The 24850-nt window shown below is 45.7% G+C and overlaps 1 pseudogene; it reads left to right on the forward strand.

The window, feature by feature from the left end:
* The first annotated feature begins 497 nt into the window (after nucleotides 1–497).
* Nucleotides 498–8899, forward strand: LOC123644402 (annotated as a pseudogene).
* Nucleotides 8900–24850: the final 15951 nt, after the last annotated feature.

A 24850-nucleotide genomic window follows, 5' to 3' on the forward strand; every position in this document is an offset into this window, starting at 1 on the left:
ACGACTTCTCAGTGTGTGACTTTGGTAAGTCCTGCAGTTCCAAGTTCAGTCCTCTCCACCTTGATGGCTTCCTGCCTGGATCTCTGCTCCGAACTCCCTGTGAGAACCTCCCATTGCTCCCTTCCCCGTTTGGACCCTGGCGGGTCCAAGGCCTGGACACTCTCGGCACCACCCTCTCCATCCCTGGCCCTGCCCTGTCAGCAGTGTGCCATGGCGTTAGTCATTCCAGCTCGAGACCCCCTCCTACTGTCCTCCTCTGCTCCCCACCAGCCAGGGGGCTGCCGGGTGCTGCCTGACGCTGGAGCCCACACAGGTACTGAGGGTCACACCCACCTCGAAACTTTCCTTCCTGCTGTTTCCCCAGTAGGTACAACCTCCCTGCCTCTGCTGGGACTTCCCCACCTCGCTCCTCAACTGGGACTCTGCAGCACTCGCCAGAGTCTTCTTCTTCCTCAGTCACCATTGGATCATGCCTCAGACGCTTGTGATGACTGCCAATGCCCTCAGAAGAAATCCGAATTCAGCCTGAACACTCCCCACACCACTCCCTGTCCACCCTGCACGCCAACACCGTGCTCCACTGTATGGTAACGTGTCCGCCCAGCCTCTGGCCACACTGCCTACCCCCCTCCACTCCCTTCCCCAAACCCCACCTCCACTGTATTACTTTTCTATTGCTGCTGCAACAAATTCCCACAAATTTTGTGGCTTAAAACAAAACAAACTTATTATTTCAGAGTTCTGGAGGCCGGAAGTCTGAAATCAGTTTCACTGGGCTAAGGTCAAAGTGCTGGCCAGCCTGGCTCTTTCTGGAGGCTCTGGGAGATAATCTTGGCTTTATCCGCTTCCAGGGGCACCTGGATGCCACGACCTGAGGTCCTTTCCTCCTTCTTCAAAGCACATCACTCCAGTCTCTGCCTCCCGCCTGCTCTTCTCCTGTAGTCAAATCTTCCTCCACCCCCTTCTTATAAGGACCCTTGTGATTACATTTAGGGCTGCCCGATAACCCAGGATAACCTCTCACCTCAAGATCCTTAATTTAATCACACCTGCAATATGCCATTTGCCACATAAGGCAACGTTCACAGGATCTGGTGATAGGAGGTAGACATCTGGAAGGGCCATTACTCAGCCTACCACACCCGTCCACATGCCCTCCAGGATCTGCCCAGATGTCCCTGTTCTCCTCCGAAAGGCCTCCTGCGTCCCCAGGGCTCTGTTCAGGCTGCTCCTTTGTTCTCCGGAAGCCCTGTCAGACTCCCTGCTGTGCACACAGGACCCTGGATGGCAACTGCCTTGTCACCTCCTTGCTCTTAACTATTAGCAGCTTGAGGGCTGGGATCTCGTCCACCCACCCTCTTCCTCTCAGTATCCCCGAAGTCTGGCACAGAAGTCTGGCACACCACACGTGCTCAACACACGTTTGCAGGGAAGAAGATGCCCCTTCTGGCTGACAATTCCAGGATAGAAAGAGCACAAAGGTCCCCTATTCAAGGTGCTAAAGGGGTCTGAAGAAAGTAGGGCTGTAGGGCCAGGTGCGGTGGCTCACACCTGTAATCCTAGCACTCTGGGAGGCCGAGCGGGTGGATCGCTCGAGGTCAGGAGTTCGAGACCAGCCTGAGCAAGAGCAAGACCCCGTCTCTACTAAAAAAATAGAAATTATCTGGCCAACTAAAATATATATAGAAAAAATTAGCCGGGCATGGTGGCACATGCCTGTAGTCCCAGCTACTCGGGAGGCTGAGGCAGTAGGATCGCTTAAGCCCAGGAGTTTGAGGTTGCTGTGAGCTAGGCTGACGCCACGGCACTCACTCTAGCCAGGGCAACAAAGCGACACTCTGTCTCAAAAAAGAAAAAAAAAAAAAAGAAAGTAGGGCTGTAGCCAGGTGTGCTGGGTGGACCAAGTCACATTATACCTTGGGAGCCATCCCTTATAAACATAAGAGCTCAGAGCTCAGTGTTCCTCTGGTCACTCCCACTGCTCCCTGCAACTGTCCTGTCACTCTGACCCCAGGGACATGGCCCTAGGGAACAAGTGCTCAGAGTCCAACTTCGCTGCACCTCAGAGAAAGTCTGTGACTAGCTCACTTAGACATTGATTAACCTTTCAGGGAAACACAATCATTAGGCAAATGCCATCAGCCTATCAGAGAAGATATAAACATAAGCAAACATTAACCTAGACCCACAGGTTTGCAGCCCTGGGCTGCCCTTGGGCACATTGGCTGTGCCTGCTTGCCCCTCGGTCCAGGTAGCTGCTTGGTTGAAAAGAATGAAACCCACAGTCACGTGCTTTCAATATATGCCAACAGATATGGGACCCTGACCCCTGGAATGTGGACTTACGCGTCACCAAGGTTTATGAATCGGCAAGAAACACAAACACACATTGCCTCCCAAGAGTATATCACAAGCTGCGTGTGTTTATTTCTGACAAGGCTAACCTAGTTTTAATTATTTATGCTAAAACTTCTCAGCCACTAAAAATGTCCTGCAGCAGAGGGTACAAAGGGAAAGACGTCTTGGTAACCTGAGACCTTGCTGCAGCAGGGTTTCTGCCCTTACCCTTGCTGGCTGCAAGCTCAGACTGTTTACTCTTCCTGTGTGGTCGAGGAAGAGTGGGTGGGAGAGGTTTCCATGAGTTCTGTTGGAGGGTTCAGGGTGGCACAAGGCTGGGGAGTCGAGCAAACCCTCACAAAGCATACACCTATTTGACACTGCAGATGCCAGGGCAGTGCAGGACTGAGCTACGCGCTCCATGAAGCCCATCGGGCCACTCCCTGTACCCACCCCTCAGGTGTCTGGGGCTGGACACGCTGGAACTCACAGTCATAGCACTAGTCCTACTGGAAGCACCAGCAGCTTTGTTCTAAGATGGCCCCCCAGCTGACGGTCCCTTTCTACCGCCTTTGACCCTTTTTATGCAGTTCAGAGGACATTCTCTCTCCATATCTCCCCAGGAAGCTCCCTCCCTGCTCGACTGTCCTCCCTCTCTGCCCCCTGCTCTGCATCTTACCACTCCTCCTTCACTCTGTCACCTCCTCCACGTGGAGTCCTGTGCCTGTAGCACCCTGGGCAAAGGAGCTAGACTGCCACCCAGGAGGGTCTTGGAATGGAAGAACTGTGTGTGAGTCTGGCACATCATGTAACCATCGTCCATTATACAACTCGTGTTTCTTTTCCCTGTCATCACCCCTGACTTGACAGGCAGTTTAGAGTCATAGTTAAGAGAACAGATTTTGGAACCAGACAGACCTGGGTTAGTGGTGGCTCTGTTATTCATATACCATATGCCCTTGAGCAAGCAGGTCTACCTTACTCCTTCGTAGTTCCCCTGTCTGCAAAATGAAACAACAGTGATACCCACCTCACAGGGTCGTGATGAGAAGGAAAGACCTTGCATGTAAAAGGCTTAACAATTCCTCGTATGTATAGCAAGTGATCAATAAACATTAGCTGTTGTGATTGACAATAACAGGATCGTGGATAATGTAAGAACAATGTATAGACGCTTTGGCTTGAGAATGCTGGTGAATCAACCATTATGTTATCTCTACCTTGTATTCAGGGTAGGTGGAGTTCAGTGGAAACCTTTCCCATGAGCACATGGGAGGTCCAATAGGGACAGAATTCTGAAATCTCACATCCAGATACCTTCTGGATCCATCCCTACGAGAGTGAGGAGCATCATATCTTGATCTTGCATTATTTTCATTGAGAATCTGGCCCAGAGAAAAGTATTTCACCAGGAACTGTCACAAGTGGGTTTGGCATAATGGAGGGGCAGGGCCATCCAGCTTCATAGCACAGTCTGAGAAAAACAGCAAATGGTTCAGGGATAGCTTTAACTCACCGATCCGGCTGCACGGTGGGGTCAGAAGCTGATCCCCACAGGTATCAGGACAGACCTGAAAGAAGAAACGACTGGGGCTGAAGTAACCACAGGCAGATCCAACTGGTTTTTGTGGTGGGTAATGTTTGTTTAACATTGTGTCCAGATGTCTAGATTGTGAGATGCATATCGTTAGCATCGAAGAATGTTTATAAAATTCTTAGTTGAACTCCACACGGGGTTAGATACTGGGATTAGATACTGGGATAAATCAAACTGAAACCAAATTGTAAGAAAGGGCTGGCACCTATCCCAGTTTTCAAAAAAGTGGTCAAGAAACCAAAATAAGGAAATTAGATGAGCAAGAACAACTTGCCTATTGTCCTCAGCTGTTTTCCAACTCCATGAAAAATACTACATCGTGGACATGGCCAAGTAATCAGGGGCTTGATTAAGATCTGGTTTCCCAGGGGAGGCCCATACAGTGAGAAAGCTCCTCCTTGGGAACCCTTGGCACATTTCCACTGCTGGGCGTTTAGTGAGGTCCCCTGCTTAGCAGCCCCTTGTCTGGTGGGAAGTGAGCCATCCACCTCCAAAACAACTGCCTCGACTGTGCTGGGTTACCTTTTCGTGGCCTTTCTATGACTTAGGCATTAATAACTTCTACTGGGGGATGACTTCCTGTTCTGGCAGAGAAGCAGAGATGGTTTTAATGGTTTTTAGGTTTTTTTTTTTTTTTTTTTTTTTTCACCCTGTTGTTGGCTATAACCTCAGGTTTATATTTTTAGCTTTGACTTTGGATAACAGGATAGAACACAAGTAGATCAGGCCAAGAGTTTCGATATAGAAGCTTCCCTCCTGGGGGATGCTCTTGGTGTATTGTCTTACGAAGGGAACTGTTCGTAAATGTCATCCTTGTGAAACAAGAAGGAAGTAAAGATGAGAGACTTTCAGACAGGAGCCTCCATCCCCTGACTTAATCTCCACAAAGTCCAGCTTACACCAGAGCCTCAGAACAATGACAAAAGGTTTCTCCACAAACATACTAATATGTTTGAAGCATCTGAAAAATCATTTATTCACAGTTAATTATAAAAGAGCTCTATGACTGAATAGCTATCTGTTATCTTTAAAATAGTCTATAAATTTCATTCTCACTGTGATGGCTAAGGGGTGAAGGGACAGGAAAATAGAGGGAGAAATCCAATTCTTCCCCCCACACAACTCCACTTACCACCAAAGTTTAATCCATTCAGGCAAACTTTCTTAAGCAAACTGAAGAGAAGTCTGAAATGGTTGGAGTACCTGGTGACAAAGTTTTTGGTGTTGGCAAATTAAAGCAAATAATGTTACTGTCATATCTTTGCCACTGAGGTCAGTTGGCAATCCAGAGAAACTTTTCCATCAAAGAAACTCCAAAAGTGGATTCCATGTGCATACAGCAAGGCTAGAAGGCATAGAATATTTAACCTAAAAGGTAAGATAGGAAATTGAGCCTTTGCATTCTGTTGAAATGAGCACACAGGAATTTTCCAGAGATACTTGGTTTTAAAAAGTTACATTTGTGTGAATGGGGCATGCCAGAGTCTAAGGCTAGAGAATAACATCCTAGAAGCAGTGACTGTCACTGGGGTTAAGCCTCACAGTACCTCTCACTGGGCCTCTAGCAGGAGCTGTGTGACTCAGATTGTAGACTGGATATTTGGGATGACAATCATCTTTGAGCATCTTCTCCTACACATAGACACTAGAGAGGCCCCAGAAATCCTCTGGTCTACCAGTTGCCAAAGACTCAGTGGGTAAGTCTGCAGTCTCTGGTGTCAGCTGGGCTGGGTGGGAATCTTGACTTCACCGTCCACTAGCAAGTAATTCAACATCTCTATGCCTCACGGACTTCATCTGCCAAATAGAGATTGTTATATGACTTACATCTTTCAAGGCTCTTTTTTTTTTTTTTTGAGACAGAGTCTCATTCTGTTGCCCAGGGTAGAGTGCTGTGGTGTCAGCCTAGCTCACAGCAACCTCACACTCCTGGGCTCAAGCAATCCTCCTGCCTCAGCCTCCCGAGTAGCTGGGACTACAGGCATGCTCCACCATGCCCAGCTAATTTTTTCTATATATATTTTTAGCTGTCCATATAATTTCTTTCTATTTTTAGTAGAGACAGGGTCTTGCTCTTGCTCAAGCTGGTCTCGAACTCCTGAGCTCAAAGGATCCACCGCCTCAGCCTCCCAGAGTGCTAGGATTACAGGCGTGAGCCACCGCACTCGGCCCAAGGTCCTTGAAGGATAAGTGAGATGACACATGCAAAAGCTTTAACACGGTGTCAGCCACAGACTAAAAATGTATCTGACATGAGACTTTCCATTATCTCCCAAAGGCCGCTGCAAGAGGGTGATGTCATCAGGAGGCTTGTGTTTAATGAATACAGGCATTAAAGACCAGTTTCAAGTAGGCTTAAAACCAAAGATGTCAATATACATGGTTGCCTCTTCATTTTTTTTTAAACAAGGGGCTTTGCAGGTAGTAGAGATTTTGCAGGGCTGCATAGAATAAAAATATGTCAAGTGCCCATAAATTTTAATTATCAGGGGTATCAAACATATCAGAGATAACACATTCTTCTCAACTAAGGCCTTACATTGGGCCTCCCCCTTCATAGTTATAGGCTTATAGAACAAATAGATAGAAATTCTGTGTGTTTTTTGTGAAACTCTTAAAGCATACCAAATTTCCAAAATCATGTTGTTCATTCCTACCACAGTATGTTTCAGACCACTATTGGGCAGAAAGATTGCAGTTTAAATAAATTCCTACATTTATTCATAATTTATTCAACAGTGATTCATTGAGAACTGCATTATGTGCCAAGAATGGCTCTAGACACTGGGGTTGCTACATCAGTGAATGCTTCCTTGTCCCCATAGGATTTACATTCTAGAAATACGTCTCACTAGAGACAAGCAGAAATGACCTAACCGGGCATTTCTTTGGGTTCTCTCATGGGCTAGTGGTGAGTTATCTAAGCAGGAAGACAGCAAGGCTCTGTGAATGGGATGATGGTCAGGTATTTGGAACCTGAGTAGAAATCCCCAAAGCAGATTCCATGGGGGCTGCCATCCTGGAGGGGCACATGGCCTCTCACTCCGGAATCGAGGACTCGTGCTCCCTGCATGACCGGCTGGCTCTTTGACACCAGGCTGAGGGAGACTCGAGGGTCACACAAGGTTTACAGAACCACTTCTTCACCGATCCATTTCCCACGGGTGGCTGTTGGCTTGGCAATGTGAGTGGTTAAACTCGAGAGGAACGTATGGGAGGCCCGGACCTAACAGGTGGGAAAGAAATGTGTGGAGGAACGAGGTTTGAGCAGGCGAACTGCTGAGGGTTGGGCTGGGATTCCTGCTGCTGCCACGGCGAGCAGTGCTGGGGCTCAGAGCGTCTGAGAGGGGAGCAACCGAGTTAGCAGTTGGTTGCCACGTCCTTCAGGCCCTCACCTGTAAGCCACAAAGGCTGATCCTGGTAATCAGGCAGAAAGGAGTCTGCTAAAAGGAAATTGGCTGGGAGTTCACAGAATTAGTGGGAGCCTGGAGAACCAATTTCACGGAATGACATCCAAGTGCTGCTGCTACAGAACTGCCCAATGGAGAAGCTGCTGCCCTGTGACTGCCCCTCCAAGGAAAAAGCTATCAGCATGGCCACTCCACAGATGCCATTTAGTCCCAATTTCTTCCAAAAGAAACCTCTGCTACCTGCCTTGCCAGCAAAATGGGTTCCGTAATGCCCTTCCTTCCTTCCTAGTCAAAGTCTCCCACAGGTAACTTGATTGAGGTCCCCAGCTCGTCAACCTGTGCTGTAATGGCAGAGGAGTTTCTGAACTGAATTTCCTGGTTTCTTCCTGGTGACAGTAAGACTCCTAAAGCAGGAAATTTCCCAAATACAGCAAAGATGAATTTAAAAGTTGCTGGACAGCCAGGAAACATGGCGATTGTCTATTTTACTCAACCCCGTAGCTAACCCCAAGACCAACACACACCATCCACCCATGTTGAGCACAACATCGACAGCAACAACATTCTCCTGCCTAGCACAATCCAGCTCTCCCTGATGCAAGCTAAAAAGACTCCTCTTCTGCCTGAAATGGGGGTAACTGAAACTCAAGCTCAAACAGTAGTGGGGCACAGTCCCGGGCAGGGGTCTATATAACACAGCAGCTAGGACCAGCTCAACAATGGCACCATGATGCCCATCCTGGGGCTGGGCACCTGGAAGTCCCCTCCAGGCCAGGTGGCCCAGGCTGGGAAGGTAACGACTGACATCAGATACTGCCACATCAACTGCACCTACATGTGCCAGAAGGAGAACGAGGTCAGGATGGGCACCCAGGAGAAGCTCAGGAGCAGGTGGCGAGGTGTGAGGAGTCTGCATCACCAGCAAGCTGCAGTGTACGCACCACGAGAAGGTTCTGGTGGAAGGAGCCTTCCAGAATGCACTCAGCGACCTGCAGCTGGACTACCTGGACCTCTACCTTATTCACTGACCAATGGGCTTTAATCCTGGGAAGGAATTTTTCCCACTGGACAAGGCAGGCAATGTGGTTCCCAGTGACACAGATATTCTGGACACATGGATGGCCATGGAAGAGCTTAGTGGATGAAGGGCTGGTGGGAGCTATTGACATCTCCAACTCAACCACCTCCAGATCGAGAGGATCTTAAAGAAACCTGGCTTACAGTATAAGCCGGCCATTAACCAGATCGAGTGCCATCCATACCTAACTCAGAAGTTAATCCAGCACTGCCAGTCCAAAGGCATTGTGGTGACTGCCTACTGTCCCCATGAGCCAAGCCTAAGGACTCCTGGGGATCCCAGGATCAAGGCAATTGCAGCCAAGCACAATAAAACTCCAGCCCAGGTTCTGATCCAGTTCCCCTGGCAGAGAAAATTGGTGGTGATGCCCAAGTCTGTGATGCTGAACACATTGCTAAGAACTTTAAGGTCTTTGACTCTGAACCGAGCAGCGATGATATGACCACCTTTCCTGCCTTGTCTTCCTTGCAAATGTAATATGGCCTGTGTCCCTCAGCCATGGGACACCAACCTGCAGACTGACCAGCGAGGGCCTGTCTAGCTTGATGCTGGGTCTGAAGAGAAGGGCTGGTGGGGTAGAAGCCTCTTTCAGTTTTCTTTGCCCTTCTCTTTGCTCAGCTGGGGACAATACAGCCTGAATATCCTTTTCTGACAAGGAGAAGCAAAATCTACAGTGCACATAGTGCCACTAACAATTGAGTGTTGACTGCCTGGAACTATAATCCTTTTACCCAGACTTCTCTTCACCTCAATGAAAAAGTGCTTTTGCGGGGGAAAAAACAAAAACAGTAGTGGGCCCTCAGAAGTCAAACAAATGAACAAAAAAGTGAAGCCATCTCATCTTTTATTGGAGAAAACTGGCAAGAGTGTTCATGGCATAAAACCTGTGGGAAGCAGTTGCTTGGTGATTGAAGGATTATCATGCACCCAGCGGGTACCTCTCCCTTTCAGCCAGCTTGTCCCTGGCCTCATGCAGGGGAGAGGAGCTAACCCAGAACCATCTCTCCAGCTTCCTCACAAGGGACAGAGGCTTTGGATTCTAGCTGTCACATCTCTGGCAACAGAGCTGCCCCCACGTAAGGACTCAAGACGTAGTTGTCCAGACTGGCAGCGTGGTGGACTCTGAGCACTGACTTCCATGCTGGGCAGCCCGGAGGCAGACTGGGAAGTTCCCTCTCAGGGCCCACAGCCGCTCTCACACCCCCTTCCCCTAAGCTCCTCTCTGGAAAAGGATCACGGTAAAGCATGAGCGGTTATTCACTCTTAGCTGTTTCCCTTGGAATCCTAGCACTTGCAGATCCCTCAGAGATGGCATCCTTGACCCACAGGCTGAGGCTCAAGAGTTTGACAATGTTGCCCACAGCCTCACAGGAGCCTGCAGCGGCACTGGTACTAGGATCTAGTTTTCCATTCTCCCACCTCTTGGGAGAATGAAGACTTAAGCCAAAGGCCCCTGTTGTGAAATGTGTGTCACTTTGATCCCTCAAGCCCAGGGTTGCTGAGCATCAGCTTAGTGTTTTCCAGGAAGCCACTGGCAGGTCATGACACAGGGAACACAGTGGGCAGCCCCGTGGCACCTGCACCCCGACGGCCACCTGAGGCCCTCCACTCACAGGCAATTCAGACCACTAGGCTGGAGGGAGGGAGCCCACTTTCCAGGCCATCCCAGCCCACAGCTGTGAAGTCTCAGCACCCAGGGGCCACAGTGGGCATGTTTCTCTTTCACTCTTAATGCCTGGGGAAATGGCAGCCCCTCTGGCCCACCAACCGTGTTCAGCTTCTGTTACCATCTCAGTTAGCAAAGCATGTATGAGAGGAGGAGAAGCCACAGGACTCCGAGTTTCCTCCCCTCTGAAGTGAGGGAGATGAGCTGTATAATCTTTAAATCCCTCCTGGGCCCAACCCCATGTGAGTCCCAGTGGAGGAGGTATTGTCATTGAGGAGCCACTTGGATAATAAATGGGCCATGGAGAAAGGTTCATTGAGTTAGGGCTTCAAATCTTGTAGGCTGTGAACTCACCTGAAACAGGGACAACAGTCATGGCTCTGACACCACAACAGAGACGTTCAGATGACAGTGCTGGTTTATTCATGGTGTTGGGAGGGGGATGCTCCAAGACTCCGTGGGGCCAGGAATGTCTGTCTCATGCTGTCTGCATTGGCCTTTGCCTGCTCAGTACTGGGAGAGCCAAGAGCAAAGTGCAGGGCTGCTACCCAACCTGGGGACCTGCCCGCCTTTCTCACTGCTCTACTGCACCTGTTGCCCCCGATGTACCCCTTCATCCCATCACTCAGCTGGACAAATGCTGCAAGCGCTCATTTGATTTTTTTCAATACATTTTTTCACCTGATTATTGGATGGATGTCAGTCTATGCAAACATGTATTATGACCCTGGTGAAGCTGTGGCCCACACAGTCTGGTCTCAGAATAAGACCAGGATACATGAAAGATAGTCTAGCCACCAAAAAGCAATTCAAGATAACTCAAGATATTTCTCGACCTTCCGGAAGGAGATGGGTGTCAGGCAAGACAACTGACAGCCCTCCTCCTCTCTTCCATCTGCTTCTTCCTTACCCACGAATGCTCAAGCTTCTCTTTCCTCTGAAATCTTGGGAGAAACCCTCTCCAACACTAGTCTGCATGCTTCTTATCCCTCTACCCCTCGGCTTCCTGTGTTACCAGAGCTCCTAAGAGCTGGGTTGGTGACACAGAACCCTGGAGGGGAGGTAGGCGGGCAGCACTCACCCATCAGGACACGAGAACCAGATATCTGAAGCAGACACGTGTTCATTCAACACATATTTGGGTCCACTTTCTTTGAACTCACCTCTTTTCTTCTTTTTTTTTCTTCTTCTTCTTCCTTCTTCTTTCTTCTTCCTTTTTCTTCTTTTTTCTTCTTCTCATCTGAGAATTCACCTACTTTTTCATTCTAAAAAATACTTATAAATTTCTAAATATGTTGTAGCACCTCAGGTAAAAGCATGGAAGGTGAGTGGCATCTGTGGGACAAAGGTAGAAGAAACCCCAACACCTGTCTATGTCCAGACCACCCAGAATGTGCCTGCTCTTGTTTGATCTCGGAAGCTAAGCAGGGTCAGGCCTGGTTAGTAGTAGGATGGGAGAAACCCCAACACCTATGAGAGAAAACTGATGTGAGTGGTGGGTATTATTGACATGAAGGGAAGACAGGAAAGAGTTGGTTGTAGTCAGTCCTCACATCTACTATGCTGAACCAAGCTCAACAAACAATAACTATAATAACACTAACATTTACCATGTTGATTATGTGACAGGTATTTTACACAAGAATGTTCCAAATATTTCTCATAACAACTCTGCAAGGTAGTCTCCCTCTATCTCAGAGAGAGAATTTAAAGCTCAGAGAAGTTAAACCATTTGCTCAAGGCCTCACATGTTCGTAAGTGGTAGAGTTAGGATTTGAACCTGGGCAGTCCGACTCAAAAACCATACTTTTAACTTCTACCCCTACTCTCCTGCCTCCTCACAAAGACAGACTCCATTTGGGAGAGTAGAGAGGAAGGTATACAGAGACTCAAACAAGGCCACAAGTCACGTGGGCAGGGCCCATGCTCTCTGCACAGAGAAAGATAGCAGCTGGGGAAATCCCACTATCACAAGACACACCACTTAGGAAATGCTGCATGGACACTATCTTAGTCAACATAGGTCAACTGCAACAAACAACCCCACTATATTAACAACTGAACACAAAAGTTTATTTCCTGCTCATACAAACTCTAAGCAGACATTCCTGGTCAGGCAGATCCTCCTCCACACAGTGACTCAGGGATCCAGGCCTGTGCCCCTTCGTGATACAAGGTGGGAAACAGAATGAGAGAAGACACACCGGGTACTTAACCACCTCATCCAAAAAGTGACACATCACCCAGGCTCATATTTCACTGGCCAGAATTAAGGACATGGGGTGGGATAAAGGGCTGGGAAATGGAGTCTCTGGTTCGTCGGCTGCTTCTCAACAGTAAGTCTATATTCTGGAGATGAAAGAGTCAAGGAGACCATGACTTTCAGGGGTCAACCACCATTTTAATCACAAGCACACTTGAGAGGAAGAGTGAGAGTGATATGATAGTCTGGAAAGTGGTGAATGGCACGTGAATTTCAGCACTATAGAGGCTGCATTGGAAGTGGGGCACCTCTGGGATTTAGGCTGGGGGCTTCTGTTAAGAAGTGGATCCAGAAGGCCAAACCTATTCCCCAGGCATCTGTGGCCTGCTCAGTCTGGGCCTAGGTAGATTGATTGGGGTCCACCCTGGCATCCAGTCCAATGTCACTGAATCTGACCCCAAAGGCAGACTTGCCAGAGATTTGGTTTCTGAGAGCAAGGCCATCCTTCCTGTGGGTTTAGCTAGAATCAGTTATGTCTGGTCACATGACTTACTGAGGTTTTTAATAAGCCCCTGTTGACTGGCCACTCTGGGAGTTCAGGCAAGAAGTATTGAATCCCAGGATCGAAATCTGCAGACTACAGACATTTGCAGAAAGAACTTGAATAAATGTGGCTGTCAGAAGGGAAACAGGCCAGTAAAAAGGGTGGATGGATTCTGAGCAAAAAAAAAAAAAAAAAAACCACTGGGCTGTTCTCAGAGTCATATTTCAAATTCCAAGTTTTTATGTCTTTTTTTTTTCCCAAATTGTCATTAATTATGGATTGTGTGTCTCTTGCAAGTTTGTTAATATTATTAGTTTTGGAAAGGCATTTCCTGCTTCTTTTCCATACGGAACTATTTATTTGGTCAGCTGGTTCTCATTGCTGGGTGTAGGTTCAGTGGTCCGGCTGAAGGAAAATCGACTGACATGTCTCCAATGAAACTAGAATAAATAAAAAAGAACTTTGATTCTTGTATTTCAGAAGTGGAGGAATACAGTATTGAATCCACTGGGACCTGCCTCACCTCTCTTTAAGAAAATGCCCCTGGATGGAAATAATAGTGGATGTGAAAACATCTGAGCTGCACATTTCCTGAAATGTCAACTCTCTTTCCCTATACCCAACACTTTGTACTTGGAAAATGGGCTACAGCTACCATTCAAAATACCCCTCGGAGGAAATCTGCAAAATTTCCCTTAATTTCCAGATGAGGAAACAGACTCTAAAACGACAAGCATCTCTCCCAAGGTCAAGGGGAGAGCACAGAATTTGGAGGCCCTGGTCCCCAATTTCTCAGTCCCCTGGTCAATCCCACCTTTGGGCAGCCACTTTTCCTGCCAAACAGCCAAAAGGACTATAGGACAGGGACCTAGAGAGTTGTTAGGGGAACTTTTAGAACAGTTGTAGGAATTTCCATTTGAAATTAGTGCTCAGGGCCTTAGTCATTGTTATAAACAGTCACACTAAAAAGCCCCCAAGATGCCAAGGTTTACCTTTATTTGAAGCCTTTCTTTGACTGCCAGCCTCACTCCATCTGGCTACTGTCCTCTGGCCCCACCCCGTTCCTCTGCTATGATGCACCCTGCAGCTCTCATTTTGGCACCCAGCTTCCTCGGTGGCCTTCTTGATGCCCCTTCCCTCCTTAGCCTCCCCAGGTGGCCCACTCCCCTCTGCACAAGCACAGCCAGCCTGAGCGAGCGGGGCTCAAACTCCTGTGCGCTCCAGTGCCCAGATGTGGGCTGTAGTGGGCCAGACCAGGCTCAGCTCCTGCAGCAGGGTGGTGGGACACAGCTGAGTCAGCACAGCAGGTGGTCACGGCCTTGGCTGCAGGGGCAGGTGCAGCTCTAAACCAGAGATGGTGTCAGAGGCAACTGTAGAGCAGACACAGCTGTGGCGTCATGGAAACGGGCACTTTGGACATGAAGTCAGAAGTCCTGCCTTCAACTCCTGCCTCTGACAGTTACCAGCTGTGTGACTTTAGACAGATGGCTAACTTCTCTGAACTTCAACTTCCTCACAATTTTAGCTAACGCTTAAGCAGCTCTGGGTACATCCCTGATGTTGTTCGAGCACTGTGCATATATCAATCCATTTAGACCTCACACCAACACTATGGAGTGTGTACTATCATTAGGCTCCGTGTACAGTTAAGGAAACTGAGACACAGAGATGTTTACTAACTTGCCCCAGATCTAAGGGCTTGCAGTCCTGAGCTGGGATTTGAACCCCAGTGGTCTGACTGCATTATCTCCTAGGGTTGCTATGAGGTCATCTTCATAAAGCTTCTAGCTCAGTGCCTGCCACAGAGTCAACACTCAATAAAGATTTAGAAGTAAAAGAGGCTTGATGTGGGGGGTGGACAGGGACGGGCGACGGCAGAGGAAAGAGGTCGAGTAGGACATGTGCACAGCCAGGCTGCACAGAGACGGGCAGGCTGCACAGACAGGCCAAGTGGGAGTCCAGGTTTAAACCAGGCCCAAGGTCTCAGCCTCACTATTACTTCTTCTGGGAAGCCTTCCCCGAGCTTGTGTGACTGAATGAGGAGCCCGTCCTCTAACATATCCCACAGCATGTAGACCAGATTCCCATTGCAGCACCTGCCACACTGGACTATAATGGCTTAAACTTGCTTTTTCTCCCTACTGTGGGCCTAGCAGAGACTTTGGCCTGCTCACCTCTCTGTCCCCAGGGCCCAGCATCCAACCTGACACATAGTAGTTCTCAATAACTCTACTTGGATGGGTGAATGAATGAATGAACAGACTCAAAGGGTACCTGGACAGCAATATTCCTGCCTCTAGTCCAAGCACTTCACTCCAGGCATGGGTGGATCGGGGTGGTGGCTCTCTAGGACTCTGTGGGGCCTGTGTCTGGGACTGAAGCCAGGATGTCAACCACAGCTAGACGATGTCAGGGCCTGGAGGAGAAGTTTGGCAGACCCACCCGCACCCTTAGGCTTCTCTGCCACCTCCAGCTTGGACCCAGCAGTCCCCACAGAGAGTGGCTGGGAATGGCACTGGGAGCACACCCTTCCCCCTCTCAGGGTCCCCAGGCCTTCCCAGGGAAGTTTACATCACGTCTAGGAGCGGGTACCACAGATACGCTCCTCTCAACAGACTCGTTAAGTAACAGCTTTTCATACCAAGGTCCATCCCCAACAAGGCAGCCTAGGGTCACCTGTCCCAGCTCCAACACAGCCATCTCCAAGACTATCTTCCCTCATTTACCAAGCTCTTCCCACTCCTTCCAAGGCTGCAGAGAGCAGCTCTCTCCAGGGAGTCTCCATGGGAACCTCTAGGGGAATTCCAAGCCCCACAGATTGCCTGTTGCCTGCACTTGGCTTCTCTAACAGTTGCTCAAGAACACTGGCACACAGATCGGGAGACTCAGCACAAAACCCCTTGGTTTTCTTCATTTTCTTTCCCCAACACCACTGCCCCGGCCAACCCCCAGTACTCAGGAATGTGCCTGCTTGTGTAAGCTGGAAACAGGCAGGCCAAGATAGAAGAGGTTTTGGCACCAAGTGTAAAATCAATGCATAGTCACCTAACAGGCCCAAGGTCAATTTTTATAGTTTTAATTTACAGCTTCCATCAGGCCAAGCCACTTCTACAAAGCAAAGGTAGGCAAAGGCAGGCAAATCGTAGCGGCCCCCAGGGCACTGGGCACAATTTCCATGCTTGGCCCTTCTCAGTTGGGAAAAACCTGGGTTTGGGATTTGTACCTCCAACCTGTCCTCGTTGCACTTCCTTTTCTGGGTGTAAGATACAGCAGGAAACACAAGTCAAAGCAGTCCACAGTGCGGGGGAAATTCAGGCGCAGAAATACAGGACTTCCTGCTAACCTAATCTCTGGAAAATTCAGTGCAGGGGACATTTCAAGCAGCCCTCAGATATCCAGCAATAATAAAAGTTCTCCAGAATGAAATTGTTGTGGGATACAAGGGAAGACGCACACAGGAGTCACTGAGGCTGTCTGTGCAAGTGGGGTTTGGTGAAGGTGTGGCACACGTCCACGACACTCTTGACCGAGAGAGGCTACGGCTCAGCCTAGTGGGCAGCCACCTCCTTGGTGTGATCTGAGGGGCAGAGGAACAACGTGACACTCAGAAGACTTGGAGCCCAGCCTCAGTTCTACCCCTAAGACCCCACAAGTCACTATCCTGGGGGATGGAGCCGACAGCATCTGCCTTACCTCTTGGGACGGACATGTGGTTGAAAGGAAGTGGCAGAGTCTGGGCGGACTGTGCCGGCTGTTAAGCTCTGGTTTCTCAGCGCTGTCTGACTCCTCTCTGCTCCAGGGTGCTGGGGCTGGGACTCTGCAAACCATGATCCTTTGCCAGCTGCTCCTCGTCACTACTGCCAACAGTGGGGAGTAGCAGCAGGACAAGTCACAGAGCGAGCAGAAGCCAGCAAGGCACCTAGGACGCAACGTCTAAGGAGGCATTTCCTCTCAGTGTGCACCCTGCACTTGCACAGCCCTGCTGAAATGCCCACAGGCGTGCAGCAAATGCTATCTCTTCACCCTCTCCAATTTACAAACATGAACCTCGCTCTCATTTATAGAGAGCCAATGTCCTGAACATCCAGGGACAGTTGTTTTAATGACTTAGGTCTCTCCCCTCCCCCCGCCCCCCCATAACAATAGACAAGTTGCTACTAATCAGCAAAGGAGACTTCAGGGCTTCTATGGCTGCAGAACTTTCTGGGGGTAGTCCTTGCCTCCTGTCCCCAGAGTGCATGTGCCAGGGCTGAGTGAAAGGAGGACAATCCAATGCAAGTGGCCTGGATCCCGTCACTGTCAGGGTTGTCTGTGTCCCCCCACCTGGCCCACACTGGCCTTCCAGAAGGAAAGAAAGTATCGCAAAGGGCAGACGAGCAGCCAGCAAGGATGGGCTTGGAAGCAGGAAGGAAAAAGAGTACAAATTGCTGAGGAGAAGGAAAAAGAGTCACGTGGGGTTCAGAGCCGTTGTCTGCCCAGAGCGATCAGCAATTCACATGGGCATTATTATCCCAGCTCCAGTGAAATCATGATTCCATCTGGTCTAAGGAAAATGAAATCTATAGTGTTTAATGATTTTGTTCCTGTAATAACACTAAATGAACAAACAACATCTTTAGCTCTGCTTAGAGAAAAACAGAAACCGTTGTAATCCGAGTGCTGTTTAAATATGAGCTCACTCTCTGATTCAGCTCTGCCTGGCTTAGCCTAGACTCCCTGCTCTAACCAGCACGGTATTGACATAACAAATGCTAAATCATTACGCTGTTGATATTATGCCCTGGGGCATCTTGGTTACAACTGCCACGTGATCTTTGTGTCTGTGTTCATCTAAGGCCTAACTTGGGTTAGCCAAATCCCACAGACGGCCGTTTAGGGCCAGAGAACAGAACATGCAGTTGATTTCTTTTCCCTATGCAAGAAAATGACAGAAACAGACCAAACATAGCAGCTTTCAGAAACATTCCTTATCTTACACTGTTTAACATGTAATTTAGAAATAGACTCTTTTTGTCAGTAGTATAATTAATTTAACTGCATTAATTTTTTAGGACTGTCAAAACAGAGTACCACAGCCTGGGTAGCTTCAACGACAGAAATCCATTTTTTCACAATTCTAAAGGCTGAAAGTCCAAGATCAAGGTGTCAGCAGTGCTGGTTTCTTTTGAGGTCTCTCCCCTTGGCTTATAGACGGCTGCCTTCTCTCCGTATCTTCGCAAGGTCTTGCTTCTGTGTGCGGCTGTGTTCTAATCTCCTCTTATTATTAAGGACATCAGTCTCACGGGATTAGAGCCTCACCCTGATGATGTCATTTAACCTTAATCACCTCTTTAAAGGCCCTGTCTCCAAATACAGTCACATTCTGAGATATTGGGGGTTAGGACTTCAACATACAAATTTTGAGGGTGACACAATTCAGCACATAAGTGCTAGTGATGACATTTGCAAGAATAGCTGTGATTTCCCGGAGGCTTACTAAGTGTTTGAAATTGTACTGAACACTCACTTTGAATTTAATTCTTAAGAACAGTCTCATATGGTAGGTACCATCATTCTTCTCGTTTTACAGATTAGTGATGAAGGCTTTATGAGGTCAAGTGCCTTGTCCAAGGTTACACAACTAGAAAGTATATGGGAGGAAGTACAAAGTGCCTCCTGTAACATAATGTGACCCAGGCCTGTCAAACGCCAAAGAGATCCAAGTTTTAGAGGATTCTGCAACTATTTCCCTTCCCAGTGAATTAATAAGAACAATTTACTAACAGCGCATATACGTGGAGGAGAATAAGTGAAATATCTTAGGAAGAGAAATAATGCCTTAGATAATTCAAATTTTAAAGGAAGAATATGATATAACCCATTTCTGGGTGATAACCAGTTTCACAATTGAGCATTTTTAAGACAAAGGGAAAAGAAAAGCAATGAATAATTAAACTTGATTTATTGATGTTGTTGGCATTGCATTAGGAAACCAATGATGATTATCCATTTTGGAGAAAACCTCAGATATCAAGAACACACTTTGTATTATGAAATTTGAACCTTACGCAAAGACATGAACAAGAGCTAAATCGACTAGGTAAAAAACATCTAGTTTATTTATCTACTTTAAATATAAAATCATACAATTTTATTGATCGGCTGGATTATCTCAAGATTATCTGGTCTAACTCCTTCATTTTCCTTCTCACTTTCAATATTCCTATTTATTGTAATTTATTCAAAACAGTTTATCAGTGATCCAACTGTGTCACTTTCAACATAACGTCTATTTCACCTTTCCTTTCTTCTCTGCTCATGCTTCCTCACATACCCTAGCTGAGTATTAGCCAGCTAATCTTAACAGGAAATAAAATAAGCAACTATGATTTGATATGATTCTTGAACTGAATATTCCCAACATTCCAGATAAATACGCACTACTGGCTTCCCCCAAAATGTTAGAAATATCCAATAAATGTGGCTGGTGTTTGAATTAACTAGGTAACGTTAGCCATAGTTTTACAATTAGCAGCAATGAATATGTCAGTATTGCAAAAAAGATTATATCCAACATGTCCTATACATGGTTTTGTCAAAGTTACTATAAAAAGCAAATTGGAAAGATTTAATTTATGCTCTTAAAGAGGCAATAAAGGCAATATTTTAAGATCAATAATCTGCTTTGTATATATTCTAGTTAAAGACCCAAACTGGCATAAATTGATATTAACATGCTAACCTTGAATTTAACCACAGAGAGTGTCTAAAGACTGAAATAGACAAACTATATAATTTTTAACCCAAGCCTTCACTCTGATCTGAGCATAAATCCACTTAACATTGAGTTCCTGAATACATAATACACAGTAGCTAACATTCATCAGGCATTAGGAAGGGCAGGGAGTAAATTCACACCTAAGGGGTACAGTGCACAATGTCTGGGGGCTGGGCACGCTTGTAACTCCAACTTGAGCAGTGCAAAGGCAATATATGTAACTGAAATGTTTATACCACCATAATATTCTGAAATTTTAAAAAAAAGGACATTTAAAAAAAACAAGAAATGACGTTTGTAGAATAAACAAAGAAGAATTAAAAATAAATAAATAAACATAAATAAATAAAAACATTTGATAGAAGGATTAAGTGACAAAAATCAGTAGTGCCTACATTGAGACTTAACTGCAGGGAACATAAATCAACAAATCTTCTAAGGGAAAATAGTCCCTTTATAATAAAATCAATACTGCTTTTAAAAGTCATAAATAATGCAAAGCAGGGCAAAATTGTCAACAGCAATTTTCCCACAGAGATACACAGGATCACAATTGTACACCACAAAGAGACCATCCTATCCTCAGCGTCTATTGGTACGGAGAGGATGCATGTTGCAGTTGAGCTGTTTTCAGGAGTACCGAGGGAGTGGACTGCTTGCCACATCATCACCCTCCAGCATGGAGAACCCTGTCCTCAAGCACATTCTCATCTTCAGACTCTCTCTCCCTTACCTTAACTGCTCCCTCTACATGCTATGATTCCCAAACGCTCATTATATTTTTCCCCACAACATTTGAGATTACCTTATTATGCTCCCCCTCGACACACCATAAGGTTTAGGAAGACAGGTAGCAAATGTTTTATTAACTTTTCTAGCTACAAAGTCTAGTGCTCTGCATAATGACATTGTGGTCAATGATGGACCGTACATATGGTCCCATAAGATTGTAATAGAGCTGAAAAATTGTTATCACCTAGTGATGTCTTGATGATTCTGATTCTGTGTAGGCCTAGGCTAACGTGTGTGTTTGCATCTTGGTTTTTAACAAAAAAGCTTAAAAAGAAAAAAACTTTAAAATTCAAAAATAGAAAAAAGCTTGTAGAATAAGAATATAAAGAAAATATGTTTGTACAACTGTACAATGTGTTTGTGTTATTAGAAGAGTCAAAAAGTTTAAAAAACGAAAAAGTTTATAAAGTAAAAAAGTTACTATAAGCTAAAGTTAATTTATTATCAAAGAAAAAAATGTTTAAATAAATTTAGTATATCATAAGTGTACAGTGTTTATAAAGTCTAGAGTAGTGTGCAGTAATGTCCTAGGGAAGGCCTTCTCATTCACTCACCACTCACTCGCTGACTCACTCAAAGCAACTTCCAGTCCTGCAAGCTCCATTCATGGTAAGTGCCCTATACAGGTGAACCACTTCTTATTTTTTATACCATTTTTTTTTACCTTACTTTTTCTATGTTTAGATACACAATGTTACAACCGTGTTACCATTGTGTTACAATTCCCTACAGTATTCAGTACAGTAATATGCAATATTACTAGGAGTAATAGGCTAATATCATATAACCTAGGTGTGTAGTAGGGTACACCATCTAGGTTTATGTAAGTATAGCCTATGATGTTTGCACAACAACGAAATCACCTAATGATGCATTTCTCAGAACATATCCATGTCTTTAAGCAACACATGACTATGTAGTAGTCAGTCCCTAAGTGTTTGTATAATAAATGAATAAATTATAAATTTCATTGTCCATTTTTGTTTTTGTATTATGTTCAAGGCCTTCAAATTGTTGTTAAGTAGAATATATCTTTATGCTTACATATGATTTCTTTCCTTGGTAATAACATTTCTAATGACAAAGTATATTTTTTAAATGCATTCTCTTTGTTGATAGAATAAATGTTGTACACATTCAGCTACTTAGCTGAGTATTACACTGGCTAGTCATAAGACTCAATTAAGAACTATGCTTTTAAATATTGTATTAAAGAAACACATTAAAGAAATTGGAGAGAAAAAGACTCAAAAACTAAAATTAGATATTTTCAATAATCTAGAGTGGCCAATTCTCCGTAGTATGTAAAGAAACATACTCAACCAACAAATACTCTTTTTAAGTTTTCAAGGAAGAGAATTTGGGAGACACTGAACAATGAATCTTGCATCTTACTATGTGACTCAGATTTTAGAAGAATATGATGGAGTGAGAGTAAGACTGTCATCTGGAAATCCCCCAAAATGGATTCTTGTTGTCCAGCTGATTCTGAAACTCTGCGGTGTGGCATAGACCAGTTGCTAGGCAACCTTGATGATGGGACCACGACTCTCTGCCTCAACAAAGCTGTGCTCCAGCCCAAGTAAACAACCCTGCTGCTTTAAGCAGGCAAAGGGCTGTCAAAGGGCTGTCAACACAACATTTTCATGCAGCTCTGAAAACCTACCATTTCCAGCCTTGGAGACTACACAGTGCTCTTTTGCTAAGAGGAATCTTCTACTTAAAATAAGAGGAGACATACTTTAAAGCTAGAAGACCACAGACCACATGACTCTCAGGACCAAATGTGCAGAACACAGGATCACCATTTTGTGCTTGAGCAGCTGTTTCTCTCTTGAGCCCAAGTGAGGAATACTGAATGCAGGTGTCCACATTTGCATACATACCTTCCACATTGCAATTCTGTTTGCCAGTGGCATTGGCTAGTTGGGCTACTTCTGTTAAGCAAGGGAACCATTTGCGTTGACTTAACCTAACTAGGATATTGTGCTTAAATAATCTGCTTTTAACTTAGAGCTTTCCCCAGGATTTAAAATTCCAATCCCATGGCAGAGTCTTCTTAGGGAAAGACAAGAAGTGAAGAGGGCATAACCAGACCCCTTTCATGGTTTCCTCTCTCTGCAAATATCCTAAAAGATAGATTGTAGATGCAGCACTCTTTGGGACAGAGAGTTGTTATTGGAGTTCCCTTAAACTATTCTTGAATAATTCTCCAAGAAGCCAGGAAACTCTTTTTTCATTTTTCATCTCTCTCTCTCTCTCTCTCTCTCTCTCTCTCTCATACACACACACACACACACACACACACATTCCCTACCTTTGACTCTTTATTTTTAATGAATTTTTAAAATAAAATAAAACAGTCAGTACTTTTTATTGCTCAGGTTATGCTAAAGTCCACTGGGTTTTCTAAAGTAGATCAGTAAATATGTGTCATAGTGCTCTGTGGTGATTTTAAAATATGCACATAAATTCTTTGACATGCCTCCCTTCAAAAGGTAGAATCTAATTCCTTTCCTCTTAAGAGTGCTTGGACTTAGTGACTCATTTCAAATAAATGGAATGTGGCAGAAATGTAAGTCTGAAGTTAGGTCACAAAAATTATAACTTTTACCTGGTTCACTCTTGGATTACTTATTTTGGTGGAAGCCAGCTACCATGTTGCAAGGACACTTAAGCAGACTTAGGGAGAAGCCCAGGTGGAGTAGGGGAGAACCTCATGCCAGGAGGTTCATCTTGCCAGTCGTGTGAGTAAACTATCTTGGAAGTAGATCCTCCACCCCCATCATCTTCAGATAATTGCAATCCCAACTAACATCTTGACAGTGGCTTCATAAGAGACCCTGAACCAAAACTGCCAGACGAAACTACTCCCATACTCCTAACCCATAGAAATTGTAAGAGATAATGAATGTTTATTGTTTTAAGCCACTAAGTTTGGGATAATTCATTACATAACAATAGATACACAGTGGCACCCCCCACCCCCTGTGCCCATGACAAACAACACCCATTGACCATGGAACTCTTATCTTCTGAGCCTAAGCACGTAGGGCTCTGTAACCCTTCACATGTGGCATTAGACAGCCACCACCCTAGGGGGTGAAACCCATTTGCTAGTGCAGAGCTAAGGAACCAACTAGAACTCTTGAACATTCAAGCAAACGTTTTAGAAAGTGCCCCTTTACTCTTAATTGTAAATGAAGACTAACTTTAGCAACACTTCCATTACAATGTGGATGCCATTTCCACAGTATTTACAACTGTGCACAGGTAAAAGTATGTCCTGTGGAGGCTGATTGTTTTGACTCTGAGCAATTTCCCATAACCTTTTTAACTTACTCCACAACAAGCAGGTATCATCCACCAGTTCTAGGATTCAGTCAAAGCAGGTTTTGTGTGTACAAACCCCAGACCACAGTGGTATAGAGGTAACAAAATAAGGTCCCAAAGTATAGCTGGGAAGGAACGTCAGTAAATAACAGAGTGGGTAGCTTCAAGCTCTCATTCCCACTCAAAAACACCAGAAAACAAGCAGAAACTGTCAGAACCAGCATTGTCAGAACTCTGGAAAACAGCCAAGGTATAGAGAAACCACGTGAATGCTGAATCAAGAAAAACACCACTTGCAAATGGTAGGAAAGCGTTGTGGCATTTTTACTTGCCCTTAGCCCAACTTCTGCCAAGCCTGACAGAGAGGCAGCAGCCCGGGTTCCCAGTGTGGAACTCTGGTCCCTAGTTCCAGAAGGCGCAGAGCAGATCTTACTCCCAGATTATTGCGTTTGCCTTTCTAACCTGTTTGGGGGCTACCTGAGGGACTCACACAAGACACTTGACTCAGCTTCACCTTACTTAGGCCATGGGAGTGGTGGACATTGCTCGAAAACACTGCAAGGTGGCTGACAACTCACAGAAGCCTCAGGGAAAAGATTATGGTACAGGTACCCAATATACTGCCTAAGGCCCAGGAAGAAAACCTGGGGCAAATCTTTGGGAAATTAGGACATGCAAAAGCACCTGGGTGTATGGGGGAACCTAGAAAACCACCTACATGCTCAGGGCAAGATGCATGCTCAGGAAAGACCTGAGAAGACCCTGAGCTTTCGCCTTGGACTGGTAAAAGATAAGGAAGTTTGTTACCACTTACCAGCCCTGCAAGAATTGCTACAGAGTCCTTCAGGTTGAAGGGAAAGGACACTAAGCTATTGCCATTATGAAGCTATTATGGAGAAATAAAGATCTCTGGTCAAGGTAAAGACCTTGGTAAATATAAAAGCCAATATTTTTGTATTTTTGGTTTGTAACTGTACTTTTTATTTCCACATTGTTTAAAATACACATGCATAAAAATAATTATAACTCTATGTTATTGGGAATGCTATATATAAAGATATAATTTCTGACAACAATGATATAAAGGGAGGGGAAGGGGCTATGTCGAAGCAGTTTTTGTACATTTTTGAAGT

Source organism: Lemur catta, chromosome 9, assembly GCF_020740605.2.
Source record: "Lemur catta isolate mLemCat1 chromosome 9, mLemCat1.pri, whole genome shotgun sequence".
NCBI classification, from domain to species: Eukaryota; Metazoa; Chordata; class Mammalia; order Primates; family Lemuridae; genus Lemur; species Lemur catta.